Here is a 14,187-nt window from a genome sequence, read left to right as displayed (position 1 = left end):
CTACAAGGTAATTAAAATTCAATTTTAATTCAAATTTCCTAAGAATTTCTTAAAAATGACAAATAAACCAAGACTTTTAAGGGAAAACTATTAGGAGCCCTGTCTATCAAGGACAAACTTTGGAGTGTTGCTTCTTCTGCATATTTCCCATCAATGCAGTAGCTCTTTCTTCACAAACTGAAACACAAATACAACAGTTCAAAGAATTCAGCTGGCTATGATTGACTCAACTATCTTATTGATCTTCTTCCTCCATAAACCTTTCCCTTGATTGTAAAATTTAGCTGCAAAAGGTAGACTATTAGCAGAAACAAAGTAATTGAAAAATAACCCTATTTGAGCATTTTGATAAATTCTGATAGCAAAGTCCTGTATAAGCTTGGTAAATTGAACTTTTAGGAGTGAATCTAGGTCATTAAATATACCCAGAGAAAGTGTTATTAGACAACCTTACACACCTGTTGATTATTTTTAGGGCTCATAAGATTACATAATAGGTCTATTACCTTTCTAAGTCTTTACAAAAAGTAAATGTTCAACCTTGATTTTGGGTCTTAAGTCTCTTTCTCTTTGCATTTAGTTTGAGAAAAAAAAACTCTTATAATCATAACAGGATTTTAAGCTATATCAATGCCTTTTTACAGATTTAAGGAATTGTTTTACAAATCTTTAAAAACTTTATAAATAAGAATTGAGCAAATATAGTAGACCCAAAATACAAAAAAAAGAAGATTGTTTTGGGTAAAATTCTAGACAAAATGCTTTTTGGTATTTTGGAAAGTGGTTAGATTAGAAAAACGAAACTTTCAATAATGAATCTACACCCAAAAACATACTCTGAAAAGGTATTACTGAGTAACTATGTTAACCTTCTTCTGATTTTTAAGCCTTAGAAAATTTTCTACTTGATCTATGGAATTATACCAATGGGAATTTTGACAAAACAACATTATACCTTAGTTTTCAGTTTCAGTTTTTTTCTGGTTTTTGTTCTGAAAATGCAATTCTTTTTATTTGAGTAAAATTTTAAGCCAATGTTGTTTTTTTTCTTAATTTAAGAAATTTACTTTCAGATCTTTGAAACCTCATAAATTGGGATTGAGCAAAGTTATGAAGCTAAAAATACCTTTCTTGTCTTCATTTAACCAGAATATCTGTTATGCAAGGTTTCATTTTTGTAATGGAAATATTTTTTAAGGTCACCAATGATCAGTGACCTCTAGAGAGAGAAGGAGTAGAGGTAGGTACTTCAAAATACTTTCCCAGGACATAATTCAGTCTGTAGATTCACCCCCTTCCAAGATAGCATAAAGTAGCTTGTCTAGAATTTTACTACAGTTTAGTTCTGAGGAAGCTGAAGGGATTTGATGTCTAGACTACCTATCCCACAACCCCCAAAATATTTGTGACAAAAATGAGGCTACATTAGGATTCAAGAAGAAAATCTGACCAATTTATTTCTTAACTAGCATAGCCTATATCAATAGTCTGTGGATAAAACCATTCATCTAATCTTTCATAGGCCTGGGTCTTATTCTCACTTAATCTATTGTTAAAATTTATATGAACCAAGTATAGGAGCTAACATAATAGACCTATATTTGACTAATAAGCAAAAAAAATATATGACAACCTATTCTAAATGAAAGTCAGCATTTCCATGCTTAGGCTAGTAACCTACCATTAGAATCAAAAATTTTACCCTGATTCCAAGTATAGGCTATTGTGTAAAAATAATCCTTCCTACCTGGAAAGGGTAGGCTAATTTTATTTCTTATTTATCTCAATAATCTGTGAATTGAAAATTTTATTAATTTCCTAGGCTAGTCCTAGGCCTAATCTTTTTTTTAAAAATTGATATAAACCAAACATAAAAATTATTGTATATTCAAATAATATACAATTAATAAGCAAAGAACAATAGCCCATCTATTCTAAATAAAAGACAGTATTTCTACTAATACCCTTTTTAAGCAAAGTAGCTTCCTTTTATATGTTATACTTAAATTCAGGATAGAATTTGATCCTAAGGGTAATTTTATTTCTTATTTAACTCAATAATCTGTGAACTGAAAAATATATTTAATTTTACATATGGTAAAAGACCTCTTTTTTGGAGAGACCACTTTTCTTTGGTGTTCCATAAAAATAGAGATGGGTTTTTGGACCATACTTATTTTACTAGAAAATACAAGAGCCATGTCTTCTTGGTGAAATTTTCACCAATAATTTGCCAGCATAAATTAAAAATGTAGTCTCTGGGTAAATATTTTACTGTTCATATTATTGACTTACAAATAAAGCAAACATAGTACTTGATGCCTTTTTTATGCTCTTTCTAAATATAATAATCACTTTTGATGCAAACTAATTTTATCCCCACCAATTTCTGATGCTGATGAGAGGTAAGTTTAAACTTTACCCCTTCCCCTCTAATGTGCAAATATATGTATGCTGAATTGGTATACATAGGGGTGGGGTACAATTCATTTGCAGCAAGTGATTATTATTAGTAAAACATTGGTAAATATCTACCAAATCATATTATTGAGTTAGGACTAAAGTGAATACACCATTTGATGCCTTTTTTATGTTGATTATGAATATAATAAGCATTTCTATTGGAAATAAATTTCAGCCCCCTCTATATATGCCAATTCAGGGTTAGGTTAGGTATATATAGGGGGGGGGGCTGAAATTCATTTCGGATAGAAATGCTTATTATATTTGTAATCAGCATAAAAAAAGGCATCAAATGGTGTATTCACTTTATTTTGTTTCCAATGTAAATGGAAGGTAAGTTTAAACTTTACTCCCACCCCCCACCCCCACCCAATAATGTAAAAATATATATCCTGAATTGGCATATATAGGGGGCTGAAATTCATTTTTGATACAAATGATTATTATATTTGCAATCACCATAAAAAAAAGGTATCAAGTGGTATATTCACTTTATGCATAAGTCAATAATATGATTTGGTAGATATTTACCAAAACATTTACTGGTCTCTGTTTTGACAAGCAATTGAAAAGAAAAAAATATATTTAATACTAGTGATTTATAGAATAAATATCAAGGAATAAAAGTTACATTTTTTGAACAAGAAGAAAATCAGCTTTCTATCAATATGTAAATAAAACTGAAACACTGAAAGGATATAGGCTATAAGTCAATAAACTAATAATTTTGGTAAATTTTTGGCAGTTCATATTATTGACTTACAAATAAGGTGAATATAGCCTACAACTCAATGCCTTTTTTATGCTCTTTATGAATAGGCCTATAATAATCATTTTTGTTGGAAATAAATTTTACCCCCCTAGGCCTAAATTCAGGGTATATAGCCTATTTGCACATTGGGGGGGGGGGGGGTAAAGTTTGGTAAAGTTCTATGAAATCATATTATTGAGTTAGGAATAAAGTGAATACACTGTTTTATGCTTTTTTTTATGCTGATTATGAATATAATGAGCATTTCTATTGGAAATAAATTGCAGCCCCCCCCCTATATATGCTATACCTAACCTAACCCTGAATTGGGATATTTTGGGGGGGGGGGGCTGAAATTCATTTTCAATAGAAATGCTTATTATATTTGTAATCAGCATAAAAAAAAGGCATTGGATGGTGTATTCACTTTTGTCCTAACTCAATAATATAATTTCGTAGAACTTTACCTAAAGTTTAAGCTTACCTCTCATTTGCATCAGAAATAAATTTGGTCATTATCTACCAAATCATATTATTGAGTTAGGATTAAAGTGAATACACCATTTGACGCCTTTTTTTATGCTGATTACAAATATAATAAGCATTTCTATTGGAAATGAATTTCAGCTCCCCCCTCTATATATGCCAATTCAGGGTTAGGTTAGGTTAAGTATAGCCTATATAGGCGGGGGGGGGCTGAAATTCATTTCCAATAGAAATGCTTAGGCTATTATATTCATAATCAGCATAAAAAAGGCATTGAATGGTGTATTCACTTTATTCTTAACTCAATAGCCTAATATGATTTGGTAGATATTGACCATAAACTTTACCCCCACCCCTTTAATGTGCAAATATTCACCCTGAATTGGTACATATAGGCCTATGATTGTTATATTTGGAAAGAGCATAAAAAAAGCATCCAGTAGCCTACACTTGAAATTATGGTAAATTTTTTGCAGTTCATATTATTGACTTATGAATAAAGTAAACATACTAGGCCTAGGCTATGATCTTAAATAATTTTAATAAAAACCATAGGCCTATTGACACATAGCTTAGATTTTTAGATATTTTTTATATATACCATTCTTCTCAATCCCTTTTTGTAACAAGGTGTGAGGATTTTAGCTTTATATAATTTTCTCAATCCCATAGCCTAGGCTACTGGGTTTTTACCCTAGGCAAATCCTATGTAAAAATTGATAAAAATAAAAAGTATAAGTTAATATACATCAAATTAATATCCCATTAATAAGCAAAAAACAATAACCCACCTATTTTAAACAAAACAAGTGTCTTAATCTCAAGTGTTTATTTATAGCATATTTCCTTTGTTTCTTCTAATTAAAGATTTTTGTCTGGATATGGATGTAAAACAATAAAGATAGATGTCGAATCTATCCATTTTAAACAAAATATAAGATCACAGACTAAATGTATGTAATAGAGAGGTCCAACTTAAATATATTTTGGTACCAATTGATTTGATGCTTGTGCTTATCTATTCTCAGTTTCTCAGGCTTCTAATATGCAGTAAAGTCTTCATATATAGCCCAATGTCGCCCAGATACCCTTTCTTAAAGCACTGGAAGACAGGGCATTTACACCAGCGACTACAAGATACATTAATTGAAAAGAAATTCATTTTAGCCTTGTGAGATAGGCCAAGGCCTAAATTTCTTGCTCAGGTGTGTTAACTGCTTTAAGCTTTCTAGTGTTGATACGGACAAAACGAATTAAGTTCTATTTTATTTTATCAAGTAAGCCCCTGTTAACATTATGGCTTATTCAGGAAAGTCAGCCAAATAAAAAGAGCTTTCTGCTCACCAAATTTGACTTAGCCTGAACAAATCTATTTCAAATAGGCCTTTTGAGCCTTAAAAAAGGCTATTTGAGCCATAAGAACATCAATGGAAAATGAAGCTGCCGGCAAAAGTCAAAAATGAGCATTTACATCAAAACACAAGGTGTAACTTATGCAAAATTTTCAAAAGGAGATTCGGCAAAGAATGGGAAGCCAAACTTTCAAAAGCCCTTGATCATACCTATCTATGATCATCGTTACCAAGTTGGCTAAAGTTGTATCAATCCTAGCACTCTACATATCCTCTAAACTAGTCTGATTGCATTATGCAATCTCACTCCTAGTTCCAAAACGTGTTTGATCGCTTTGCTTAGAAAGGTACCAAGGAAAAATATGCCCTCAATTAGCATGGTAAGGAACATAATGCCCCCAAATGGAATATAGCACTCTACTAATGTGGCTTTTTAAAGTTCAATAAAAAAAATGGGGAGCTATTATCAATTTTAGTCGTCTTTGCCTTAAATTTAACTATAGTATCGACATTTTGACTGACGAATTCAGATGATTCGAACTGGATTCATAAATTCGAACTGGTTTCATAAACTCATATCTCAGGGGTAGAAAGAATGAAATAAGGTAACAGAGAATTCATTTACTCAGGCAGGAACGATGGGGTATATAGACTGGGATTAGGGCTCATTTCTACCAGGGACCCTGTCTTTTTGTCCTGTAACTGTAAGTAAAATTCATCTGAGTCACTAGTATCTCCGTCAGTCGGTTCTACAGCGGTATATATACCCTGATACTTTTTAGTCGTAAAATGACCGATTAGTATTCTATTTTTAAAACCTTCCTAGCCTAAACAAGACTTAGCAGTTTCCTTATTCACCATGAGCCCTTCTCCCTGTCTATGTACCCTATCCTTCCTGCCAGTGGAAACGAATTCTATTTATTTAATCGGAGGTTTACTATATAATCGGTTACCCTACAGTTGGTTTAAAAATACTTTGGATTCCATATCAACGGTTCTTAGGAAGGAGCAGTATTTTTTTAAGAATTGAGACATGAAGTCAGACCTTAGCGTCCAAAATAATGAAGCTGAAATTTTCAGAGAATTTTCAGGGGGGGGTTTAGAAAACTGAATTACAACATGCCATCCGTATGCAGGTTGTTAAAAGGGCATATCAGCAAAATCTTCGAAACACTGTTGGGTAGGAATTAAAGTTCAAGCTAAGCTTGTATACCTCCATGGCAGTAATGGTAGTTACAGGCAATGAGGCTCGATCTTCCGTCCCTGGGCAGCAGAGTAAATCCGTCAGCGCCCCTCAAAGTGGTAGAAGGGTTGAAACACCACTGAGCTCCACACCGAGCGATTTGGTGGCCAACGCACTCCGGATGACCCGCAAGACCGGGGACCTTGCGGTCAATTCTATTCCCAAGAAACATCGATGGATCTGAGACCTAGAAGAAAAGTTGTAACGGCTACGGCGTCCCCGGCAAGCGACGTGGCCCCCGTATTGGCGTGGATGTCGAAAAGTAAACAAGCCAACCATACTATGGCGTTCCCGGCAGGAAAAGCGACTTCTAATATGGCGGCGAAGTCGAAAAATTCTTTTCATGCCATAAATGTAGGAAAACCTACTACAGTCATTAAACAGGCAAAATCTAGAATAAATTTGGGATGCTGGAATATAAGATCCGTCAAACAAGAAACCACGCAAGTTTTTCTTGTCCATGAATTGGAGAAGTACAACATAGACATACTTTGCATATCCGAGACCAGAATTTTCGGTTCTGGCTCCATAGTTATTACAGCTCCTGAAACGCTGCATCAATTCCTTTTTTCTACTCCGGAGTAGAGGATAATTCGGGACTCCACGGAGTTGGTTTCATCATGAAGCAAAGAACCAGAAATGCTCTCCTAGAATGGGAACCAGTCTCCTGTACACTTGCCAGAATCAGACTAAAAGGAAACCCTGTAAATGTGTCGATAATTTCTACCTATACCCCCACCCGTGACGCTGCTGATATGACCAAGGATGATTTCTACGGCGAGCTGCAGCAGCTGTCTTCTTCTGATGCCGCACATGACTACTTGATTGTTGCTGGAGACTTCAACGCAAGAGTTGGTCCATCTGACCAAACCACAAGACAAGTCCTGGGAAAATTTGGACAAGATCACAGATGAGAGAATGGGCAAAGGTTAGTAAACTACGCCTTGATGAACGACCTTGTTGTCACCAATACCATACTTCAGCACAAACCTAGCCACCTTTTAACTTGGCATTCAAATGACAAACGAAACTCAGAGAAGAGAGAAAGTAACAAAATGAAAAATAAAATCAAAAAGGGTGAAAATTTGCAATTTGCATTCAAATGACGGTGTCACTAAGGCTCAAATAGACTTCATTCTCGTACGCCAGCGAAGAAGAAGCTCCGTACAGGACTCTCGCTCTTACAACGGTGCGGACACAGGCTCGCAGTCTGGGTCTGACCCCAGGCTTGCTGCTGCAAAAATTTTGCTACGTCTTGCAACTCGGAGAAAAAACAAGCCCAAGGCCAGATTCAACATTGGTAAGCTCCAAGATAAAGAAGTTCGGCAGGCCCTCAATTTGGAACTGACTAACCAATTTGACGCCCTCAGTTCTGATGAAAACCCAACCCCCGAGAAGAGATGGGAGCCTTTAAAACAGTGATGACAGAGACTGCCGATGAAATCCTAGGCCGAGCAAAAATCAAACGACAGCACTGGATTACCACTAGGACCCTGTCAATAGTCGGTGAGCGAAGACAAAAGGTGAGCGGCCCTAGAGAAGAAACAAAAGAGCTGCGAAGACAGGTAAAACGCTCTGTTCGTCTGGACCGCCGCCAAATGTGGAAAGATGCTGCCGTGTCGTTAGAGAAAGCAGCACGCTCACATGATACCCGCAGGCTTTACCAGATCCTGAAAGAATCCGTTGGTAAGAAAGCTTCTGTCTCAGATATAGTCAAAGACAGATCAGGAAAAATCATCCGTTGTCAGAAGGAGCGCTTATCAAGATGGAAGGATCACTTTCAGATCTTCCTAAACCCATCCCCATCATCTGCTCCTGATGCTTTCCCACCTGCCGTTTCTAAAGAACCCTACGATGTCGAGCTGGATACACCGACCAGAGCCAAAATACTAAAAGCGATCAAGACCCTGAAGAAACACAAAGCCCCAGGTGAAGACTGCCTTTCCCCGGAAGTGTACAAACAATGCCCTGAGGTCACTGCTGAACAGCTCCATGGCATTCTCGAAGAAGAATGGAGGACCAATTCTTTCCCAAAAGATTGGAAGACATCAGTCATTCTCCCTTTCTATAAGAAAGGAGATAAAACCGAATGCAAAAATTACCGCGGATTAAGTCTTATAGACATTGCGGTCAAAATATTCGGGATCATACTCTTGAACCGCTTCAAAGGGGCAAGGGAGGAAAGAACCCGAGGAAATCAAACCGGCTTTCGGCCAGGTAGAGGCTGTACTGATACTATCTTCGTTTTTCGCCTCATTATCCAGCAGTTTGAAAGGTACAATCTACCCCTGATCTTGATGTTCCTGGACTTCATTGCCGCCTTCGACTCTGTCACTCGCCAGAAACTTTGGAAGATCCTAGAGAATGACGGAATGCCGCTGAAGTTTGTTGAACTGATGAAGGCACACTATGACGCGTCAGTGAGCCGAGTTCAAGTCTATGGCGAAGAAACTGAAGAATTCCTGGTTGAGTTCGGAGTAAAACAAGGGTGCGTCCTCTCTCCGACTTTGTTCAATTATTCCGTCGATTGGGTGCTTGAAAATGCACTTTCGTCCTATCCAGGAGTTCAGATCAGACATAATCTTTCACTGACTGACCTCGATTATGCGGATGATGTTGGCCTCCTATCAGACCCCGTAGAAGCTCAAAACATGCTTGATAACGTGGTGGCCTGGGGAGACCTGATCGGCTTGAAAGTCAGCACAGAGAAAACGAAATTCATGGCTATTAACCACGACACAGGACCATTCACACTAACTGTCAATCAAGTTCAGCTGGAAAAAGTCAACCGTTTCACATACCTAGGCTCCCAGATATGTATTGACGGATCTTCCGACGCTGATATCCAACTGAAAATACAGAAAGCGCAGACAGTCTTTGCCTCCCTTCGGAAACCATTATGGAATCGCCGCGAAGTCAGCGTCCAAACGAAAGTTCGAATCTACATGGCACTAGTCCGCACCGTTCTCTTTTACGGATGTGAAAAATTGTCGGTAAAACTACAGCATGAGAATACACTGAAGGTGTTTGAGCATACCTGTCTGCGAATAATTCTCAGAATACAGCTGCGTGACCGTATCTCCAACGCGGATCTACGTCGAATGTGCAGTATTCAGAGAGATGTTGCGCTCACTATTAAAGAACGCCCTTTGAAATGGTTGGGACATGTATTACGGAGGCCGCCAGAATACATGCCTCGCCAAATACTTCTAGTCGAGCCTAATAGCTCCTGGAAGAGACGCCAAGGAGGACAGAGGAAGAACTGGTGGAACCTGGCCAAGTCAGACCTTGAACCTATCGGGGGATTCAGAAAGTTCGAACACAGATGGTCATCACAGTGGCACGCTTTTGCAGAGCAGCTGGCAGAAGATCGCTCAAGATGGTTCAAGAAGGTCTCAGTAGAGAGGGGGGTGCTACTCCCACGTCCACACCAAATAAGGGCATAGACTCCCACGCCCACACCAAATATGGGCATAGAGTCATTAGGGAGAACACGTGGTTAATGGGGTCAATGACCTAAATTTCCAAACAACAACAACATCGACCTTGACATTCGCTGAGAGCGTGCACTTACAACAACAACAACAACATCGACCTTGGAACACCTGTGCTGTCGACCTCAATTCACCTATCGTGAATCAATAATTCCCCTTAGAAACAACAAATTAATTTCCCCTTTCTTGACAGATCAATCAACCAATGACATCATCTGTCAGACTTTAAAAATTTTCACCTAGAAACGATTCTCCAGGAATAGATCCAAGTCATTAATGTCTTTGTCTCGGAAACAACTCTTTTGGTCGAACTCCAAAGGATATTAATAGCCAATGGCCATGGAAACAATTCTCCAAGAAACATCTTAGCGATGAATTGTTTTAGCGCGGGAATCATGTTTTTTATTAATTTGAAATGCATTAGCGCAGAGATGCCAAAAACAAAAGGAACACGCTGAATTACGTTTAGGGATTATTTGGGCGAAACTGTTTTAGACAGGTTATGGAACTATTTCAGCGAAACAGTTAGAGACATTTAAAAGATGATTTTGAAGAGATTTTAGAAGAGAATTTAATGGTGAAACTCTGTGGTCGTTATAATACACAAGTTTCATTTGAACAGTGTTGTGAGGTCCTCTAACCCAACCCCAAAGGGTTCTAATCCTCCTACCCCAACCCCGAAGGAAGCCCCCGGTCCTCAAAGGCCCCCGGATCCCCAAACGCCCTCCCTGGGACCAAAAGGTCCTCCCCCGCTCCACATACATTCACACAAAAACTTATACACGTAAAAAAACTTACACACACACACAAAAACTTACACACACACACGAACAATTACACACACACACGATAACTTACACACACACGAAAAAAATTACACACACACACACAAAAACTTACACACACACACACACAAAAACTAAAATAACCAAACCAAAACTAAAATGCACATAAAAAATTACATGCACACAAAAACTTATAAGGCCTTCATTCAAATTGGCAATTTTGTCTTGTTCTACTGTTACTGCAAGAATTGGGCTAAATGTAATACAATTTTGGGACTATGCATCATAATGATGCAAAAAAAAAAAAAAAATCACGATGAAGACCATTAAAAGACATAATTATGCGATATTTAACTATGTAAAGTTAACTTAAAGCTAGTTATGCAGACATAATAACTGTCAATCTAAATGAATTTCACTTAAAAATTTTTTTCCTTAAATTTAGCATCAAATTAATCAGTTGATTCCAAACTTTTCACTGTTCCCATGAAAATTTCTATAAATTGAAACTTAATAACTTAAAAATAATAAATTTTCATTGAGTACCAAGCACTTTTTTTTAGAAGTGAACTTGATTTATTTTTGGAAAATAAATTGACGGCACCAATATTCACAAGAAAATTAATCCATGCAACAATTGCGTCATTTGATTTTTTCTTAGTTTTGTCTTTACTAATAAAATGGAGATATACCTTTCATGCCTAAGGGTCCCAAAATTAGCGAAACGTTGACTTCAAAGCATCTATATTCTCATTTATTAGATTCTTTAAGACCATTAGTTTTAGTTGATTAATCAACTAAAATCAATAAACTACGGTTATTTAATTAGACATTGCTAACTGAAAGCATGAATTCTTCTACTCTCCAGTAAGAGATTGTTAGGGTACGGAAAATTTCAGTTTGACTGTGCAATCACGAAACCTTAGCGAAAAGTTCTGGTATTACGCAATGCTTGTCATAACAGGAGTGAGACAGATTTTCCAAAAATTCCTTCAGAAATCTTCTGATTACCAGGGTGGGCTGCAATGCTAGAGGAGGAATTTTAATTTTTGAAGAGGCAGTTCAAAAACTGTTTAGGCCGAGTTAAGTGCATCTTATGCCAACCTGTCGAAAAATAATATTTACAAGTCATATTAAAAGGGCCCGGTGAACTTTTAAGTTGAAACCTAAGGCATATATATAGGTACAGCTATGGAAGAAGAGGAAGAAAGAAAGAAAAAAGAATACTCAGGAAGTTTCAATTACCAACAATATTCACCTATGGCATTCTCGAAGAAGAATGGAGGACCAATTCTTTCCCAAAAGATTGGAAGACATCAGTCATTCTCCCTTTCTATAAGAAAGGAGATAAAACCGAATGCAAAAATTACCGCGGATTAAGTCTTATAGACATTGCGGTCAAAATATTCGGGATCATACTCTTGAACTCACAAACCTAGCCACCTTTTAACTTGGCATTCAAATGACAAACGAAACTCAGAGAAGAGAGAAAGTAACAAAATGAAAAATAAAATCAAAAAGGGTGAAAATTTGCAATTTGCATTCAAATGACGGTGTCACTAAGGCTCAAATAGACTTCATTCTCGTACGCCAGCGAAGAAGAAGCTCCGTACAGGACTCTCGCTCTTACAACGGTGCGGACACAGGCTCGCAGTCTGGGTCTGACCCCAGGCTTGCTGCTGCAAAAATTTTGCTACGCCTTGCAACTCGGAGAAAAAACAAGCCCAAGGCCAGATTCAACATTGGTAAGCTCCAAGATAAAGAAGTTCGGCAGGCCCTCAATTTGGAACTGACTAACCAATTTGACGCCCTCAGTTCTGATGAAAACCCAACCCCCGAGAAGAGATGGGAGCCTTTAAAACAGTGATGACAGAGACTGCCGATGAAATCCGCAGAAAATTGCGCAAGACGAAAATATTGTTTTTATGCTCATCCGCAGCAATATGCTCATCCTCTCTAAATTACGTGCCAATGATAATCTTATTAAACTGATATGTCCTTGGCTCAATGAGTATGAAAAGCGAATTAGGATTTCTGCGGATTTCTGCGGATTTCTGAGTATGGAAGCCGCAGAAAAGCGGCAGCAGAAAATTTTTCCAGGTTTTCAGTAGGAATAGTTCTCATTTTCTCTCCTGGCATATTTAAGATGACGTTTTATTTCCCTCGGGATGCCGTTGTCTCCGTTGTCCACAAAATGTTTCTTTTTCTGGGTTTGCGACATATTTCATAAAGAACATGAAGATTCAGCCCCGGGCGATATTAATTATTGCCAAAATTGCAACGAAGAAATCCGCGGAGGAGCAACTGGTGGAGAAACTGAAAGTTTTTTCCATTGTCTACAAACAAATTCCAACTTTATTGCTGGCTGTATAATACAAAACATAACCTTAATACAGGATGGGGGGCATCCACAAAAAGGAATATACTTTTTGAGTTTTAAGAAATACTTAAATGGTGGAATTGAAACATTGAGGCAGAATCAATATCAAAATATCCGCAGGCTTCCATACTCAATGAGTATGGAAAAGCACAGTCAATAAATGAAAAATTATTCAATATACCTGGCTTGGAGTTAGCAACAGCTTGGTTTTTCTCCTTAGAATTAACAGCACAATATCCATTTCAAAATAACTAGCCTAGTTAATAGTGTATTAACTAGCCTAATCATAAAGATGAAACATTGAATAGGAGCTGGAGGAAAGAAGTGACTACCACAAGTAAATAAATAATGGAAGAATTGGTTCCAGCAAGTTCAGACTTATTTTGTCTATTATCTCTTTCATTAATTTTCATTTACTTGTTACAAATGAGGAATCTTTGAACATGTTTACCTATAGCCTTCATTTAGGCTACGGCTCATTTATTAGTATTTTCAAAATAAATTTTAACTAATAGTATGATGAGCATAGTGGGTTAACTAGGGTAAAGGCGCCAATAATTTGACAGTGCAATTTTGGAACCACTGTCAGAATTTTACTCCCAAACAGGATAACGCTGCCTAGTTGTGACTTGGAACACCATCTCTTGAAGCCTTCATTCTATTTTAACAATGCAAAATGTGGACACGATATCCAATACACCCAGGTAAGAAACGAATATTCAATTCAATCAGTTTCCTGTTTTCAACACAAAATGAGTTCCCAACAATTCTTTAGCTATGTAATGTTCAAACTGTCATTACTTTTTTATTTTTGGGCAAAAAAGTTGTGATCACCACCAATGCATCAAGATACATCTGATCTTCTCTAAAATGTAGCCATATTGGCTTTTTCTTGATAAAGTTAAGCTTAAAATCGCAGGTAATATTATACTGACAAAACTATGTTCCAAGTGTCAAAAACTCTTGTCTGATGTAGTGTAAAACCAGGCCAACTAAAACTGTCCCTTCAGCCAAATGTAGATATTAGCTTCTATTATGAGATTCATTTCTTTTGAGAATATCTTGTAACAACTTTGTCAAAATTTTCGACAGACAGCAACAGGCCCTGTCAAAATATAGGTGACTGTTGAAACTTCACTGAACATGTACAACAGACAAGAAACAATTGATGTTAAAATTCAAGGGTCCTCTGACAAAAACATTGTTGTCGAATTTATGGGTACTTTCTCAACA

The 14,187-nt window shown here is 37.0% G+C and overlaps 1 protein-coding gene across 2 annotated transcripts in view; it reads right to left on the bottom strand.

Moving 5' to 3' along the window:
- The window catches only part of tkv (serine/threonine receptor kinase thickveins), a 79,039-nt gene that overhangs the window by 56,764 nt on the left and 8,088 nt on the right, over positions 1-14,187 (bottom strand). Inside the window, exon 1 of one of the 2 annotated variants that reach the window (XM_089099356.1) lies at positions 4,492-4,545. The exons of the other annotated variant lie outside the window; for it this stretch is intronic. The gene's annotated coding sequence lies outside the window, so the exon portion shown is untranslated. Of the gene's footprint in view, positions 1-4,491; positions 4,546-14,187 lie in introns of those variants that run through there. 2 annotated transcript variants of the gene reach the window in all.

The sequence above is a fragment of the Artemia sp. Qi Xiang Cuo genome, chromosome 13, assembly GCF_049724085.1.
Source record: "Artemia sp. Qi Xiang Cuo chromosome 13, ASM4972408v1, whole genome shotgun sequence".
Taxonomy (NCBI): Eukaryota; Metazoa; Arthropoda; class Branchiopoda; order Anostraca; family Artemiidae; genus Artemia; species Artemia sp. Qi Xiang Cuo.
This window is presented reverse-complemented; position numbering and strand designations above follow the sequence as displayed.